Source organism: Hoplias malabaricus, chromosome Y, assembly GCF_029633855.1.
Source record: "Hoplias malabaricus isolate fHopMal1 chromosome Y, fHopMal1.hap1, whole genome shotgun sequence".
Taxonomy (NCBI): Eukaryota; Metazoa; Chordata; class Actinopteri; order Characiformes; family Erythrinidae; genus Hoplias; species Hoplias malabaricus.
The window spans coordinates 83519191-83537373 of NC_089820.1; positions in this window are offsets into that span (position 1 = coordinate 83519191).

Sequence of the window (18183 nt, forward strand, 5' to 3'; positions counted from 1 at the left end):
TGTCTTTGTGGGTTTCCTCCGGGTGACTGTCTGTGAGGAGTGTGGTGTGTTCTCCCTGTGTCTGTGTGGGTTTCCTCGGGGTGACTGTCTGTGAGGAGTGTGGTGTGTTCTCACTGTGTCTGCGTGGGTTTCCTCCGGGTGACTGTCTGTGAGGAGTGTGGATAAGGGTTACAGACAATGAATGAATGAATGATTTATTACAGGACAATAAAGTAAAGACATCTCGACACACGCTGTCCCACTGTTCAGCAGTAAAACTGCCTGCCAAATCTGTTTGCCACACATTTTTAAGTGTGGTTGAGGAGGAGTTATGATTTGACTTCTTTCCGAGCCTGATGTATGTTATATAACATGTCCCTTTTGATGTTGTGTTAAAGTATGTTGGCGGATATTTATGCGAACATCTGTGGATGAGGCCCATGTTGGAATGCAGAAAAGTTTATGTGGAATTTCCTTTTACAGTGCACCCCTCGACGCTGGGAAAAGTGCATTAGATGAGACACAGGGCAGTAACCGGGGTTTTAATACAAAACGGTGCCACTGCTAAGTCAAGCATAGTTCAACATCCAGTAATGTCCAGCCAAGAGTGGGTACTGTCCCTCAGTTTTTACTGCTGCCGCGTGTTTGTGCTGTTTGTCATATGTGCCTGGGATAGTCACTTAATTGTCTACCTGCCCTTAGTGTGGTTCCTGTGTAATGAGCTTCTGTTCATATTGCGTCCTGGAGCTGAAAACAACAGTTAGTTCCAGTGTATACAAGTCATTTTGAGAAAGGACTCTAAAGACACGCTAGACTTGGTTTCACTTGAGTGGCTCTGTGTTCTGAAACTGACTGATGAAGATCTGGAGCGTGACTAACTCAAAGGAAGGCCCCAGCCAATAGCTGCAGTCTCTAATTTTACACCAGCAATGTGGGAGGTGTTTCTAATAAAGTGGCCTGTGAGGAGATCACAAAGCATTTCCAGTGGAAGTCTGAGACTCGGACAAAAGTTCGAACTCACATATTAGACATCTGAGTCCACGCTCTCCTGGAAGAGCACTTAGACAAAACGCGTCTATTTGATTTATATCACTCTCCTGCAGCATGCTCTGGAGGCCCTCTCTATAATTAGAGTCTACTAATCTATAGCAGTCTTATGATCTATTTAATCTGTCTACACTCATGGCGTCTTCAGTGGGAGATTGGGTAATTCCTTATCTTTTCCAAGAATCTGCAGCTTAGATGAACGAGCCCCAGATGAATCACAGAAGAGATGCTGTAGAGGGAGATGGACGTTTGCATTGTGATAAGCCCACTGACAGTGGTTCATTTCATGTGTGTGTGTGTGTGTGTGTGTGTGTTGTTAAGTAGTAACTAGTTATATTTACTCAAGGACATGTGTTTTACTTTTTGAGTATTTTTATATTTATTAATTTACTTAAGTAGGACATCATGGTGGTGCAGCAGGTAGTGTCTCTGTCATCGCTCCAGGGACCTGGAGGTTGTGGGTTTGAGTCCCGCTCCGGGTGACTGTCTGTGAGGAGTGTGGTGTGTTCTCCCTGTGTCTGCGTGGGTTTCCTCCGGGTGACTGTCTGTGAGGAGTGTGGTGTGTTCTCTCTGTGTCTGCGTGGGTTTCCCCCGGGTGACTGTCTGTGAGGAGTGTGGTGTGTTCTCCCTGTGTCTGCGTGGGTTTCCTCCGGGTGACTGTCTGTGAGGAGTGTGGTGTGTTCTCTCTGTGTCTGCGTGGGTCTCCTCCGGGTGACTGTCTGTGAGGAGTGTGGTGTGTTCTCTCTGTGTCTGCGTGGGTTTCCCCCGGGTGACTGTCTGTGAGGAGTGTGGTGTGTTCTCTCTGTGTCTGCGTGGGTTTCCTCCGGGTGACTGTCTGTGAGGAGTGTGGTGTGTTCTCCCTGTGTCTGCGTGGGTTTCCTCCGGGTGACTGTCTGTGATGAGTGAGGTGTGTTCTCTTTGTGTCTGCGTGGGTTTCCCCCGGGTGACTGTCTGTGAGGAGTGTGGTGTGTTCTCTCTGTGTCTGCGTGGGTTTCCTCCGGGTGACTGTCTGTGAGGAGTGTGGTGTGTTCTCCCTGTGTCTGCGTGGATTTCCTCCGGGTGACTGTCTGTGAGGAGTGTGGTGTGTTCTCTCTGTGTCTGCGTGGGTCTCCTCCGGGTGACTGTCTGTGAGGAGTGTGGTGTGTTCTCTCTGTGTCTGCGTGGGTTTCCTCAGTGGATTGGACTCAAAAGTGTCCGTAGGTGTGAGTGAATGTGTGAGTGTGTGTCGCCCTGTGAAGGACTGGCGCCCCCTCCACGGTGTGTTCCCGCCTTGCGCCCAGTGATTGCTGGTAGGCTCCGGACCCACCGCTGCCCTGAACTGGATAAGGGTTACAGACAATGAATGAATGAATGAAAGAAGGGGTAGAAGAATATATGTATTTAATAATAAAGATGGGCAGCTTTTAACCCAAAAATGAAAAATTAGATCTGTTGTAAATTTCAAGGCACAGGTTGTGGCTTGTGTTTGAGCTGAATGTAAATGCCATATTTTTCTACTGTTACAAAACACACAGATGCGACTTATACATTTCTCTGTTTTATCGAAAATCTCTTGGACATTTGAAGTGTAGGATTTGAGCAGCCTGAGGTGAGTGATCACTAAATGGTGGAGATTTTATCAGTCGCTGTTACCATAGAAATGTGCCAGGTGCCACGGCAACCCTGGTTTGATGTTTGCTAAGATTACGATTATCTTTTTGAATGTGCCATGAAAGTACATTCTGAATCTGCACACACACACACACACACACACACACACACACACACACACACACACACACACACACACACACACACACACACACACACAACAGCACACCTCTCCAGAGAGGTTTGGTGAGAGATTGTGGATTTGACATTTATTTGACATTTCAGCTGATTCCTGTCTGAGGCACTAGATAATGCTACAGCCGTTTCACGTCAGACTCTGAGCTGGAAGCACAACAAGGAAATGACTCCCTGAATACGGCTTTCACGGGTTTACAGCGGCCTCAGTATGCACAAACACATTATCAATTATTGCACGATAACCTCCTCTGGGTCCCACTGCTGCTTGTCATTGCTGTAATAATATCTGCCTCTTCAACACGTTCATTGAAACAGAACAATCTTTGTGTATTCCAGTGATATTTAGAATATAACTGCATGCTGTTACAGGCGCATGTTATTTACATGCTAACGTATGTACATTCAGTTCCTACAGACATGTACATACGTGTATATAGCAGGGGGGAGCCATGACTTACAGGCTTACAGTTGGGCCTTAAATGTCAAAACTCTATAAATTCAGCTAGTGCCCCTAGGATATTGTGGTGGTATGTAAGTGTTACAATAACAGCAATACATCTGAACACTTTTCGGGCATCTGTTTTACCTGTATGTGTGAGTTTTACAGAGACTCAGTAAAGAGCCTAAACAGATTTTTAATACGTTTTTTTCCATTTCTAACAACTGGCTGAGGCCTGATCAGGCTACAACTCGCATGAAGAATCAGAAATATAGAAGTGAAAACTGGTTAAATTCTCCTGTCAATAACCTAGCAAGCGAGTCATGGTCTCACAGCTGAGCTGGTGGTGAACATTTTACGTAGCTTAGCAATCAGTTCATCTCTGAAAACCTTAATTTAACAATCAATAGAATAAAAAAACAAACAAACCCACAAACACATGCATATTCAGGGTGAGTCAAAAGTGGCAGGACACACTTTATCTGAATACCCCAGCAATTAACGGACGAGGGACCTATCATTTAGGCTATGTCTGGAACATCCGGATCTGGATCAATTTTTTTCCAATGGGAAAATGGTCATGTAGCATATTAAAGAAATAAAAGGGTGTCCTGCGACTTTTGACTCTCTCTATATATATGTGTGTTTGTGGGTTTTATAAGCACAAGGTGGGAGCACGTCCTGGAGGGGGCGCCAGTCCTTCACAGGGCAACACACACTCACACCACACTCCAATCCACCTACCAATGTGTGTTTTTGGAGTGTGGGAGGAAACCGGAGCACCCGGAGGAAACCCACGCGGACACAGAGAGAACACACCATACTCCTCACAGACAGTCACCTGGAGGAAACCCACGCAGACACAGGGAGAACACACCACACTCCTCACAGACAGTCACCCGGAGGAAACCCACGCAGACACAGAGAGAACACACCACACTCCTCACAGACAGTCACCCGGAGGAAACCCACGCAGACACAGGGAGAACACACCACACTCCTCACAGACAGTCACCCGGAGGAAACCCACGCAGACACAGAGAGAACACACAACACTCCTCACAGACAGTCACCCGGAGGAAACCAATGCAGACACAGGGAGAACGCACCACACTCCTCACAGACAGTCACCCGGAGGAAACCAATGCAGACACAGAGAGAACACACCACACTCCTCACAGACAGTCACCTGGAGGAAACCCACACAGACACAGGGAGAACACACCACACTCTTCACAGACAGTCACCCGGAGGAAACCCACGCAGACACAGGGAGAACACAACAACCAGCTGAGCCAAGCCGAGATGAGTCGAGCCGGACTCATGCAGTGGAAAAGCACCAACATTTTCAAGCACCGCCGTATACTACAGTGTCTCATGTTGTTTGTGGGTGGAGCATAATCAGTTGTTTTTGCAGGTATTCAAACCCACCTGCTGTTCTCTTCCTTTCTGCTGTGATGGACAGCTCAATAAATCATTCCCCGTATAAGAGACCGAGTGAAATGATGCTTGTGGCCGATATAGTTCTCCGTGTTTGTTCAGGTGCTGGTTTGCAGACCATTCACAGCATTTATGGGCTATTAGTGGCTCCACGGGAATTCGACAGAGCAGGAGAAAAATCTATATCCAAGAATATACATACGAGTGAAGAGTCAGCAGGGAAGAATTCATACTCTCCACTGAGCTCTAAGGTCAGCTCCTTCAACTCAAACCCCAACCACTAGAAAACGCTGGCGTTCAGGTTCTGGCTCTAGACCTTGGAGAAAAAAACCACCTCAGAATATTTATGGACTTATAAGCATCATATGATTGCTCTCACCAATATTCAGGTACAATAATGCCTGACTGTGCAAAACCATTAATGTCCTCATGTAACATCTCTACCGCCATTAAAAAGTCATAGAGGAATCCAACTAATTAAAAAAGAAATACCCAACACAAAGTGCAACCTCAAGCTTGCAGCAGCTCACACGAGTGCCACTGCAGAGCTGAGAACGATCACAACTTATTACTCTGTGGAGGTCCTGTTGGGGCCCGGTCCTCTGATGAACAGGAGCTAAACAAACGGTGCTTTTCCACTGCATGGTACCGACTCCACTCCACTAGGCTCTGCTCTTCTCTTTGACTTTCCTTTAGGCAAATCTGGTCCCTGGAACTGGGTCTTTTTATTTTATTTTTTGCCGCTGCTCACTCATGGTTCCACGTGATCCGAGTAGAGACCAAACAGAACCTGTAAACATTGCAGAGCGCTGATTGGTCATAGAGCCTTGTCTACACGATCACATGCAGACACCCAGCACCAACTAGACATCTGTAAAACCTCCACGCTTCAGTGTCAATCACATTTGTTTCTATTGACACGAATGCAGCTCGTTAAATCACACTGTGTTTAGTGAAGAAGTCCAAATGCCTCATGGATTGGTGGCCAACAAAATTCATGAGGCAACAATGAACAAAATAAAAATAAAACGTAATAAACCAAAGAAAGAAAACCGGTGTTCAGTGCCAAAAAAACAACACCTGAATTCACAGTGCAGTGTTTAACTTTACCGCCGCCATTGTTGTGGTTTCAGAAGCCTGTGGTTCCCATTCGTTTTGCCACATCCCCGGCTACATTTCTGTGGGGACGACAAAGCGAGTAGAGCCGTGTAGATCTGAGACAGATGGACTACCTTCTGTATTTGTACAAATACAAAGCGCTCCCCTGTGGGCAATGGAGCTGATTAAATGGACACACTGGGTATGAGGAGGTGGTTTTAATTATATGGATGATCAGTGGGGACTCTCTCAGGTGATTATCAACAATGCTAGGGTTTGAGAAAGAACAATGACTAGATTTAAAGGCGATGTTCACGAGTGTGGATGATAAAACATGTTTTATAAAATTCAGAGTATGTTTCCTCACCATTTGCTTCTTCTGCGGTCTCGTTGCGTGCTCTAAACGGGTCTAATGTGTTACAGAAAGACCTCCAAACGAGAGGTGAGGATACTACACTCTCCCTCTCCACAGGTGGGTAATATTGACTTATTTTTGCTGTTTTGAGTCACTTAAGGTGGAAATATATCTCTAAATTTGGGAGATGACTAACCACATGAAAGTAAACTGGCAGAAAGTACGACAAAACAACGTACAATTTAACAACGTACAATTTAACAACGTACAAGAGTGTTTTTTTCCTTCAAACATATGATTCCACATTAATAGCTGCAGAGCTTCTGAACATAAACCAACCAGAGAGAAATGCATTTCCCCACGACTGTAGACGTTATACAGTGTAACTCTATACAGTGTTCATTAACAATTCAGTTGAATGCAGTCAACAACAATTTGAACATTTACAGCAGACGCTGAGAGTGAGCCCTGGTTTTCAGAAAAAAGTTGAAGAAGTTGGAAAACCAGTGCATGCGTACACACACACACACACACACACACACACACACACACACACACAAAACACCACTCCCCTCCAAACCACACACTCCTTCTCTCTTCCAGTTCTTTTCTTTTCTCCTCTCATCTCTCTTTCTCTGCCTGTCTCCTCCTTTCTTCCTGCGTAAATTGGAGCTATAATAAAATCGTTCTGGTCCCCCCCACCCACCACCTCTCTCTCTCTCTCTCTCTCTCTCTCTCTCTCTCTCTCTCTCTCTCTCTCTCTCTCGCTGCTGGCTGCTTGTCAGAAAAAAAGAAGCCAATCTGTTTAAGTCAATAGAATGGCCTCTGAGGCAGGATACACAATGGCAAGCTGTCTCTGTTCTAGTGGGAGAGAGAGAGGAAGAGTGGGAGAGAGAGAGAGAGAGAGAGAGAGAGAGTGTGAAAGAGAAAGTGAGGGAAGAAACAGGGAGGGAGAGAGCAATAAAGAGTAAAAAAAAAATAAGAAAGAAAGGGACTGAGAGGGAAAATGGGCATTGTGGAACACTACATGTGAGAGTGTGGGAGTGTGTGTGTGTAGGGTCGTGTTAGGCTGATTGTTTGATTGACAGGGCCGAGCGGTGTGCAGAATGCTTGGTGCAGACGTGTTCATTAGCCTTTTAACCCTCCCGCTGGCTCTCACAATGGCGTGTGAAGGCAGACACAATGGTAAAGTCTCTCTCTCTCTCTCTCACACACACACACACCACACACACTTGGTCGCAGCTCAACCCCATCGCGAGGCTAATGAACGCAGCAAGAAAACAGCTTTAAGCTGAAGTGCTATGACACCAGGAGAGGAATTAGAAGGAGAAAGGTCCAGTTGAAGCTGAAAACAGATTCCTCAGTTTAAATAAATCTGTAATCTGTGTGTAATCTGGGAGTGTGTGCACTATAAGACGGAGTGAGACTCCAGTCTAATTGCATTTACGCTGTGGTTTAGGAGTCTACAGGCTATAGATAGTCATGTGAATTACTCTGCAAAGGTTTGGGTCCTTTATCTTAAAAGTAGGCCATATTCTATTAGGTGTACTTTTAGGTTTTAAAGCATTTTTTAGTGTCATGTAAAATTCTGAAAGAAAATCCAAACATTCTCCTGCTCTTTTGTCGTAAGTGTTGTGTTTTATTGTCATTTAATTGAACAACAATATCAGGAAAAAAAGCTGACCAAAGACTCCATAGCAAAACATTAATTGGTGCCAAGACTTCAAGACTTAGTCTTTAAAAATTCTTTGTGAACTTTCGTACGTGAACTTAGTTTTCGTACTAAGATATTTTAAGACTAGTATTTGATTCAACGTTAAATAACCGAAAATTACGTTGTTTGAAAATGTATGTGAGAAGAATTTATTCATCACTGCATTAGTTATGAGCTCCATCAGCGTGTGCATCAGTTTGTTCAGTTCTTGGGGATAATATTGTACCCAAAAGTGTGTGAGAGGTTTGATTTAGACGATTTAAAGATGGTAAATTTGATGTTAATGTTAATGAATGTAGTGCATTAATACTATATTTTTAGGGTGGTTTTATTTTTAATAAAATGGCGATAGTCATTTTTAATACTATGCAACAATTAACAAAATAATAACAAATGTTTGAACCTTAAATTACAATCATACATTACACAAAACCACTTTAAAACTTATTGATACAGCTAATCTATTTTTTATTCATTCATTGTCTGTAAGTGCAGGGTTTAGGGTCGTCATGGGTCCGAAGCCTACCCGGAATACACCTGGAGGGGGCACCAATCCTTCGCAGGGTGACACACACTCACCCATTCACTCAAACACACACACCTACAGACACTTTTGTGTCTCCAATCCACCTATCAACGTGTGTTTTTGGAGCATGGGAGGAAACCGGAGCACCCGGAGAAAACCCACACAGACACAGAGAGAACACAGCACACTCCTCACAGACAGTCACCCGGAGGAAACCCACGCAGACACAGAGAGAACACACCACACTCCTCACAGACAGTCACCCGCAGGAAACCCACGCAGACACAGAGAGAACACACCACACTCCTCACAGACAGTCACCCGGAGGAAACCCACGCAGACACAGAGAGAACACACCACACTCCTCACAGACAGTCACCCGGAGGAAACCCACGCAGACACAGAGAGAACACACCACACTCCTCACAGACAGTCACCCGGAGGAAACCCACGCAGACACAGGGAGAACACACCACACTCCTCACAGACAGTCACCCGGAGGAAACCCACGCAGACACAGGGAGAACACACCACACTCCTCACAGACAGTCACCCGGAGGAAACCCACGCTGACACAGAGAGAACACACCACACTCCTCACAGACAGTCACCCGGAGGAAACCCACGCTGACACAGAGAGAACACACCACACTCCTCACAGACAGTCACCCGGAGGAAACCCACGCTGACACAGGGAGAACACACCACACTCCTCACAGACAGTCACCTGGAGACGGACTCAAACCCACAACCTCCAGGAGCTGTGACAGAGACACTACCTGCTGCTCCGCCATTTTAAGGGGCGAATTGATTGCTGGAGGTGGATGTCAAAAAAGTTAACTTCAAAAAGCTCCTCTAAGTTCTGAGTTCACTGAATGTCTAACAATAAGTTGAAGTCTACACTGTCAGCTTATTATTAGAAGTTCATTTCACTCAAGAAAGTGAACCACATGAAAGTCCTCCACATGTCACTGAGTGTTACTCTTCCCAATAAATTAAAAATACAGTATTTCACAGGAGACCAGCCCTGAACTGAAATCCCAGCTCAAACACTCACAGTTCACCACTGGAAAATAGTCCAGTGAGCAGGAATCAAGACTCTGTTTGATCTGTAAACCTGTACAGATGTTCCAAGTGGACATCTGGGGAAAAGATATAAAAACAAAAATCAGGAAGAATGTACAGCATGCAGCTTTTAAAGCTTTTGCGGCTGGAACAAAGTCACTATTAATACACTGTGTTTCCGAAGAATCGTGTAGTGTAGATAGCACTATTCACATATCCACAGTTCTGAAAGTAGTTTCTGGCAGCACAGAGGCGATAAACATTGTGTTGCTGCAACAAAGCTCCAGGATTTCAGGGTCCTGGGTCCAGTCCTCAGGTCACTGTCTGTGAGGGGTTTGTTGTGCTCACCCTGTGTTTATGTGCTTTTTCTCCTGGTTCTCTGGTTTCCTCCAGCCATCCAGTAACAAGTGAGTGTGTGATGCCCTGCAATAGACTGGTGCCTTGTCCAGGGCATGTTCCTGCTTTGTGCCAGTAATGCTAGGCAGGCTCCAAACCCCATACAGACCAACACAAGAGAAGCTGATGAGTTCACGGCAGTGCGTTTTGTAACTGTACTGTGGACTAAATACTTCTATATTTTAAACAAATACTAAACATTCTGTCACACAGCTGCAGGGTCCTGGAGGTTTGAGTCCCTCTCCGGGTGACTGTCTGTGAGGAGTGTGGTGTGTTCTCCCTGTGTCTGCGTGGGTTTCCTCCGGGTGACTGTTTGTGAGGAGTGTGGTGTGTTCTCCCTGTGTCTGCGTGGGTTTCCTCCGGGTGACTGTCTGTGAGGAGTGTGGTGTGTTCTCCCTGTGTCTGCGTGGGTTTCCTCCGGGTGACTGTCTGTGAGAAGTGTGGTGCGTTCTCTCTGTGTCTGCATTGGTTTCCTCCGGGTGACTGTCTGTGAGGAGTGTGGTGTGTTCTCTCTGTGTCTGCCTGGGTTTCCTCCGGGTGACTATCTGTGAGGAGTGTGGTGTGTTCATCCCTGTGTCTGTGTGGGTTTTTTCCGGGTGACTGTCTGTGAGGAGTGTGATGTGTTCTCCCTGTGTCTGCAAGGGTTTCCTCCGGGTGACTGTCTGTGAGGAGTGTGGTGTGTTCTCCCTGTGTCTGTGTGGGTTTCCTCCGGGTGACTGTCTGTGAGGAGTGTGGTGTGTTCTCCCTGTGTCTGTGTGGGTTTTCTCCGGGTGACTGTCTGTGAGGCGTGTGGTGTGTTCTTCATGTGTCTGCGTTGGTTTCCTCCGGGTGCCCTCCCAAGCTCCAAAAACACACGTGTAAGCACTAATCCTCTTAAAATGAAAGCAGCACCCTTTTTCTTTAAATTATAAGATTCATTTTGATTTGACACAGCTCCTGGAGCACAAAGGAAAAGTGTTTGAATGTAAAATATTTAAGGTGCAAGAGCAGAACTTTATGAACACAATTTAAAGGTGGGTCCGACGGCCAAAATCCAGTTTAATCCATGTATTCTCTATAAGACGTCTTGTTTATCGTTAAAAATGACACAAAATTATTAAACCATCACTTATTACTCCCAGTGTCTGAAGTGGATACAGTATATAGTGTAAGCTTTGACTTCTTCTGAAGAGCTCATCACATGCATTTGGATTGATTACGTGATGTCAGTTTGTTCTGTATTCCACTATCAGGACTTATTAAACATTCTGCCCAACTCTGCACACGGGAGTCATGGGAGAAATGGGATTTACTGCCTTCTTCCCTTTGTTCAAGAAAAAGTCAAGCAACAAGTTTCTACTCCATTCCACTGTGAATTCATACCAAGTCAAAATCCACAAGTCTGTACACACCATGTACAGCTCAGAGTTTTCAAAACTCTTCAGCTCTATTGGGTTCTGTTTTTGTAGAGCTTTGAGGAACAGATATTGAACCAAAGCGAGTTAACACAAGCCCACATCCACACGCTTAACGATGAAGCTGAGGGTCACAGCAGGAGGGGAAACTACCAAAGAGTATGTCAAAGAAACACTGTAAGGAACCAAGACTTATCTATAATATTAAATGATGACAGTTAATGTAAAATCTTGCGTATTTTCCCCAACACTGTCTTAGGCAGAGCTCACATGAAACTGATGATTTGGATATAATCAGCTGTGATTAAAACCAGTAGGAAACAGTCCTAACCAGGGTTCTGTATTGTGGTAAGGTTGGCTGCTGGAAGAATGAAATATAAATGATTCCAAAATGAATTCTAATGTTAACACTACAGCTGTTTGTAATGTTGTAGCAGTAGCTAGGGATTACAAGTAACAGTTCAAATAGCCAGCAGACGACAGCCACCTGAACGTTAGAACATGAGAATCCACTGAAGCGAAGCAGGTTTGGGCCTGGCCGATACTTGGATTGGGGACCTACAAGGAAAAGCCTGGGTGGCTGTTGGAAGTCAAATGTGAACCATAGGTTTAACCAGACAGTGTGATCCCATGTCACACGGATGTACATTTGCTCTTCAGTTAGTCCTTCTAACATACACAGACCGTACAGTGGCTGAACACATACTCGTGACTAGAGTTTCCAGACCTTTATACTGATTTCTTTATTTGGATCTAAATGCGAATGTCATTTTCCTGTTGAAACACTAGCCACTTGAACAGTCTTTGTGACTGAAGCTCCTGCCATCCATGGCCCAATAATGAACCCTCTTCAAAGTCCCTTAGATCTTTTTCCCTTGCCATCTGGATCCAAAATGGATGTCAACTAGGTCTGCTTTATTCTTTCTATCCTCGCTATGCCACTGGACTTGGACGGCCTCAGTGCTGCACTGTTTAATGTTTTCCCCGTTCTGGCAGACATGATTTGACTAAACAGACAATTGGCCTATCACTGCTCTGTTGTGAGTTTGGACAAGCTTGACAGGATATTGGTGACAACGCAAGACTCCACTCAGTTGTATTACCAGTGTGATCTTTTACTCATAGTAAATAAACATCAGTTGAAATCCATGTACATTTATTTTGATACCTAGGCTGAATGGGATTTATGCTAACACTCAGTTTCTATGAGGTATCACGCTTGTGTATGACCAGGTCAATCATCAATAGTTCCTTGACCAACATGACATCATTCAGATGTGAATAAGAATGTGCTTGTTAATACATTTCACTTGTCACTGAGCTACATAAGCAAAGTAGCTAAGTGTTACCAATACACAATGCAGGGCACTAGCAGGAACTGTAGCAAATGTACACCTTCAAGTCAAGAACCCTTCAGGGACTTTGAGAAAGGGCTTTGGGTGCCATTTCAGACTGGGCTAGAGATTAGACTCTGGGCACTGCCCAAAGGCTCTCAGATGCTACTTTTTGGCAGTGAACTTCTTGGTGAGATCATTGACTGGTTCTACAATGCACTCAAAGTTTGCCCCATTGTCTGACTCAGAGAGGGGGCCCATCATTAAACTGAGAGAAGCAGAATGGCCATTCTGCCCAAGCTGTTAGGAGGGGTCAGGAGCAGTGGTGTCAGGAATGAGAAGCTCGGACTGCTACAGACTGGTCCTTAGCCATAAATACAGGTTTTGTTTGGGATCCGATGATGGTCAGGTTCGAGTATGAAGGCCTAGTGATGACTGCTTCAGTCCTGCCTTTGCTGAGGACTAATCTGAGGAGCCATTGTATATGACAGTCAGTAATCCCTAATAGAGATACACGGGTCACTACCAGCTCAGCAATATTAGCAGGACATCCTGAGGCCACGTGTTGCCTCTAATAGCAGGGCTTCCAACTGGCATTTTTCAGCAGGATAATGCTAATAGACACACAGTAAGGATTTCTCAGGAATGTCTCTGCCAAATCGCGAGCCTTCCGTGGCCTGCACAGTTGCCAGATTTATTGCCAATGGAGCATTTTTATGGGAGCAGCTGGGACACCAGCATGAGCAACCTAGGACAATACAGGATCTACAGGCCCAGCTGCAGTATTTGTATGCCTCCATAAACCTGCCCAACTGTATCTCAGCTTGTATCCAGGCTAGAGGCAGCCCAACAGGGTACTAGAGCCTCCACTGATTGGTAGAGTTTCCCCCAAAAAACCTATCCTTTTGCTTTAAAACTGTAATTCTAAAGAAACCTATGCCATAGGCAACACGCACCTCTCCAGAAGTATAACTACGCGTCGGCGCAGACCGCAATGACTGTGATTAGTAAGTTGTCAGACGGGCATTGTTTATGTTGAACTGAAGAAGTACAGGAACACCATAGAGACGCAGACAGCACATTCACAGTGAAAGATTTCCTCAGACTTTTTGTGGATGTCAGGAAGGAATAAAAATGTTGTGTAAAGGAAAAATACAGACATCTCTCGGAAAAAATTAAACAATGAGAAGGAGCATGTGGGAAAAACGTGCCGGCTTTGGATTAGTTTCTTTCCTGGCACCTCGTAAACTCTGCTCTGTCCCAAACAACGACCTACTCCCTACACAGTGCACTTTAGAGATTTATAAAAGTAATTCTACTACACTACTGCATCGTGTACTACACCGTGTAGAGGAAGATCTTTGTGATTCAGCCCCTAGTGGTGTGGAGGTGTAATTGCAGAGCAACACAGAAGTATTAATTGGCACTTACCTTTATCAGTTTTCTCCAGAGCTAATGGCTCCTTTTGTACAACATTCACAAACACTAACAGAAAGTTTTCTCTCCTTCTCTCTTCATTGACTTTGACTATGACTTTTCTCCAGTTCATTCTAAATCCATCTCTGATCTCTGTCGTTCCACTCATCTCTCTGTTAAATGTCAGCCATCTTTCAAATTCTCCTTTTTCCAAACAGCCTGCAGTTCTCCCCTTTATCTCCCATCCCTCTCCCTGTCTCTCCATTCTTCATAAAGGAATGCAGGCCGAGGGGTCGCCACACATGGGCCTGAGGAAAAATGAGCGATTTCATAGCACAGATTCCACACATATTCAGCTCCTATTTGCTTGTGAGTGGAGAAGGCAGAACTATTAAATAAATTGCACCTGGACAGAGTCTCTCAGGTTCAACCTTTACACATGGCTAGGTGTGTGTGTGTGTGTGTGTGTGTGTGTGTGCACACTCAGCTATTGGCTACTAACTCAGGACTCCCAGAGGCTTAACTCTCCTTGAACTAAGTGCTACATTTTCAACAAGCTCAGAAATGTACAAACCACATGTATCTAAAAGTACACACCGGATATTTCCCACAAATCTCTTCTCTGTATGTTACGGTGCCATGAGTCTTCAGTGCAGTTATTTACAACCGTTTTCATTCATTCATCTTCTGTAACTGCTGTTTTTCTCCAGGGCCCACCCAGAATCACTGGCAGGAACATACCCCTGAATGTAGAAATGTACAGAAACGTGTTACACTTACATTAGTCTGCACCAAGTATCTGTCAGTGAAGTACAGGACTGATTTGTTTATATGTAGAGCCAGGGGTGGGCACTGTTCAGAGATTAACGCTTCTGACCGATGAGAAGACTTGTTGGCCTCATGTCAAGTGCTATTGGCTGTTTCTGTGACTTCTATGAAAAGCCTTCTCCATTAAACAAACGTCTGGATAGTTCTAAAAACGAGGGAAATAGGACAAGAAGAAATCACCCTTGTGACGGAAAGCACCCCTGCTGACACAGAGAGAACACACCAAACTCCTCACCGACTTTTTTCTCCCAAACACACATGTAGCTCAGTGTCTGCTGCTCCACAGCGGCGCCAAACCACACACTATAATGACCACAGCCCTTTTTCTGGCAGTGAGTTAGTGCTAGCTCTTTACTTATTGGAGCATATTTGTGAAAAACTAATCTACTTTCTCCTCAGTCCCATTTCCTCCTTCTCATTTTCTTCCTAATTACTTGTGTGGGTTTAATTTCATGTTCTGTTGCCTCAGCTTCTGACGACTTTGCTGTTGCTCACAGTTTGGACTTTGGAGCTTTAGCATTTTATTTTATTTTATTTTAAGAGTTTTTCAAAAAAGAGAAAAACAACTGTGAGGCTTACAGCCGACTGGAACTCATAACTGCCCCACACACACACACACACACACCCTGGTGGAGGAGGGGAGAGAGAGAGAGAGACTCTGAAAGTCAGTAGCTTGTAGGTAGCTAACAGCTATGCTAGCACACCTCCACTACATGGCCAAAAGTTTGAGAACACATGTTCATCCTGCATTTCTTCTGACATCAAAAACATTTTAACAGGGATTTTGTCCCCGTTTGCTGCTGTAAAATCTTCTACTTTTTGAGGAAGTTGCTGCATTTGGTGTCATTCAGCTATTCAGACATTAATGAGGTCAGGAACTGATTTTAGAAAACTCCCAGATGGAAACGAGTGGTCCGAGGAGCATAGCTACGTTAGCGCTGGAAAACTGCTGGATCGATCCCAGGTTGCCCCAGCCACAGATGCTCTGCCCAAAAGTAGAAGGAGGGTCTGTACATCTGTACTGGCTCTGGTACTGGTCCAACGTGAATCTTCTACACGCCACGCCATGACAGCAGACGTGATTGGTCCTTTGGAGTGTCAGTTTATTAGCTTTTTCCTGCTTTTCTCTTCGCCATGTAGCAAAAGTTACTGAAGTTTCCCTAGAGAGTGGTAATGTGAGATTAGATCCTAGTTGATGCCTTAGCGCCAACGCTGAGAGAATTCAAGAATGTACCAGGCGCATCATTCTCTGGACGTGTGGATTGACCCCATATTCATGTAACAGTGGGCACTGAGATAACCAGTGTGTGTGTGTCGGACAGATGTGGGCAGTTGTCGTTCTCCTCCGGTGTGTTAAACTGTCCAGTGGCGTAAGTGACAATTAGAAGGTGGTGGTTGGTTTCGCGAATCTTGAACGAAGCATGTGCATGATTCATTCTCTCAAGATGGTGGCACCCGTTATAAAGAGAGAGAGAGAGAGGGGGGGGGGGTGGTGTGTTTGTATTATGAGTGCAGCTGTCCTGTTTGCATGGACAGAACTCAGGTGAGAGGAACGATCCAAGACCCGCAGAGATCTGCCCTTCACATCTGCTGCCTCTGTCCTCTTCTTCATTAATCTCGCTCTCTCTCTCTCACACACACACACACACACACAGAGTAATCTAACAAACATTAGCTGTAGAGGAGTTTATAGGTCAACTCACTCGTTCTGATGGAGATACACCACAGCTCTACGTGGAGCGTGGGCTTTGTTCGTCTGCAGGTGTTTGTGAGGAGGGTGTTTTCAGGAATGCAGTATTCTTTTAGGAATGTTCGAACAGAATAAAGCTTTTATTAAACATGCATTTTTCAGTTCAGGGGCTTTCCACAAAAACTGGAAACATCTAAACTATTTGGGGTGGAACACATTTGTTAAATTACGTCACATTTTATATATAAGGCAAGATATATATTTTGAAAAAGTAAAAAATATAATTTTTTAGGGGAAAATTTGTTAAATTAAAAGGGAAAATTATGCAAATTAAAATAAACCTTTATATTTTTAATACATTTACACACAGCATCCTCAAAGGCCACTAATATTTTTAGTTTTTTTTTTTGTGTAATCCAGGTTTCTACCCATTCTCTTTTAAAAACACACAAATCTTTGAAGGTGAGCACATGCTTCCCCCAAAACGTGAAGCCAACCAGCACGTCTTTTCAAACAGACAGGGGACACAGCGTCATTAGATCTCAACACACTTGGAGGAGACCACTAACCTTCATCCTAATCCTTTCCAGAACGGTGTAAAATAAAAGAACATAATATAAGGCTAAGGGCGGCACAGTGGTGCAGCAGGTAGGTGTCGCAGTCACACAGCTTCAGGGACCTGGAGGTTGTGGGTTCGAGTCCCGCTCCTGGTGACTGTCTGTGAGGAGTGTGGTGTGTTCTCCCTGTGTCTGCGTGGGTTTCCTCCGGGTGACTGTCTGTGAGGAGTGTGGTGTGTTCTCCCTGTGTCTGCGTGGGTTTCCTCCCACAATCCAAAAACACACGTTGGTAGGTTGATTGAAGACTGAAAAGTGTCCGTAGGTGTGAGTGTGTGAGTGAGTGTGTGAGTGTCTGTGTTGCCCTGTGAAGGACTGGCGCCCCCTCCAGGGTGTATTCCCGCCTTGCGCCCAATGATTCCAGGTAGGCTCTGGACCCACTGCGTCCCTGAACTGGATAAGGGTTACAGATAATGAATGAATGAATAAAAAAGTCTTTAAAATGAAGTTGGACAAACAAAATCAACTCAACTTCAAAATCAACAATTATTATAGAATATGGTACAATAATGTTCCCTGCCAAAAGGTTCTGAAAATACACCCTTGAACCCGATGTATTTAGTTATACTTTGAAAAACTACAAATTATTTAGAAATGTTTCATAAAATATTTCGTAAATATTCAGCACTAGTGTCACACTGGAAGGTCTCTCTGGTCTATCACTGATAGCACTAATGTGTAACACTGAACAATTATGTAGCTTAATTATAACACCATTAATAATACCCAGAAACACTGACTGACAGTTTTCTCTCTCCTTTCGCAGCAGTGATCGCAAACACGTGTCTTGGAAGGCTTTGCATTAGATGTCGGATCTAGGATTTGACTGAATTGTACCATTAATCCGGTAGGGCACTGATATTGAGTCCTCAGCTGTGGATCAAAAAAGACTGTTCATCACTGGAGAGAACACAGGGGGTTTATAGCCCTCTTTTCTGTATTTATTATTGCACACAGTGACCATCAGATCAGGGGCAGTGACTGATTCTTGCTTTTCAATGGAGCAATGTGTGTGTCCACGGGGGCTAAGGGGGGTTTAGCTCAAAAGTGTCCAAAGAGT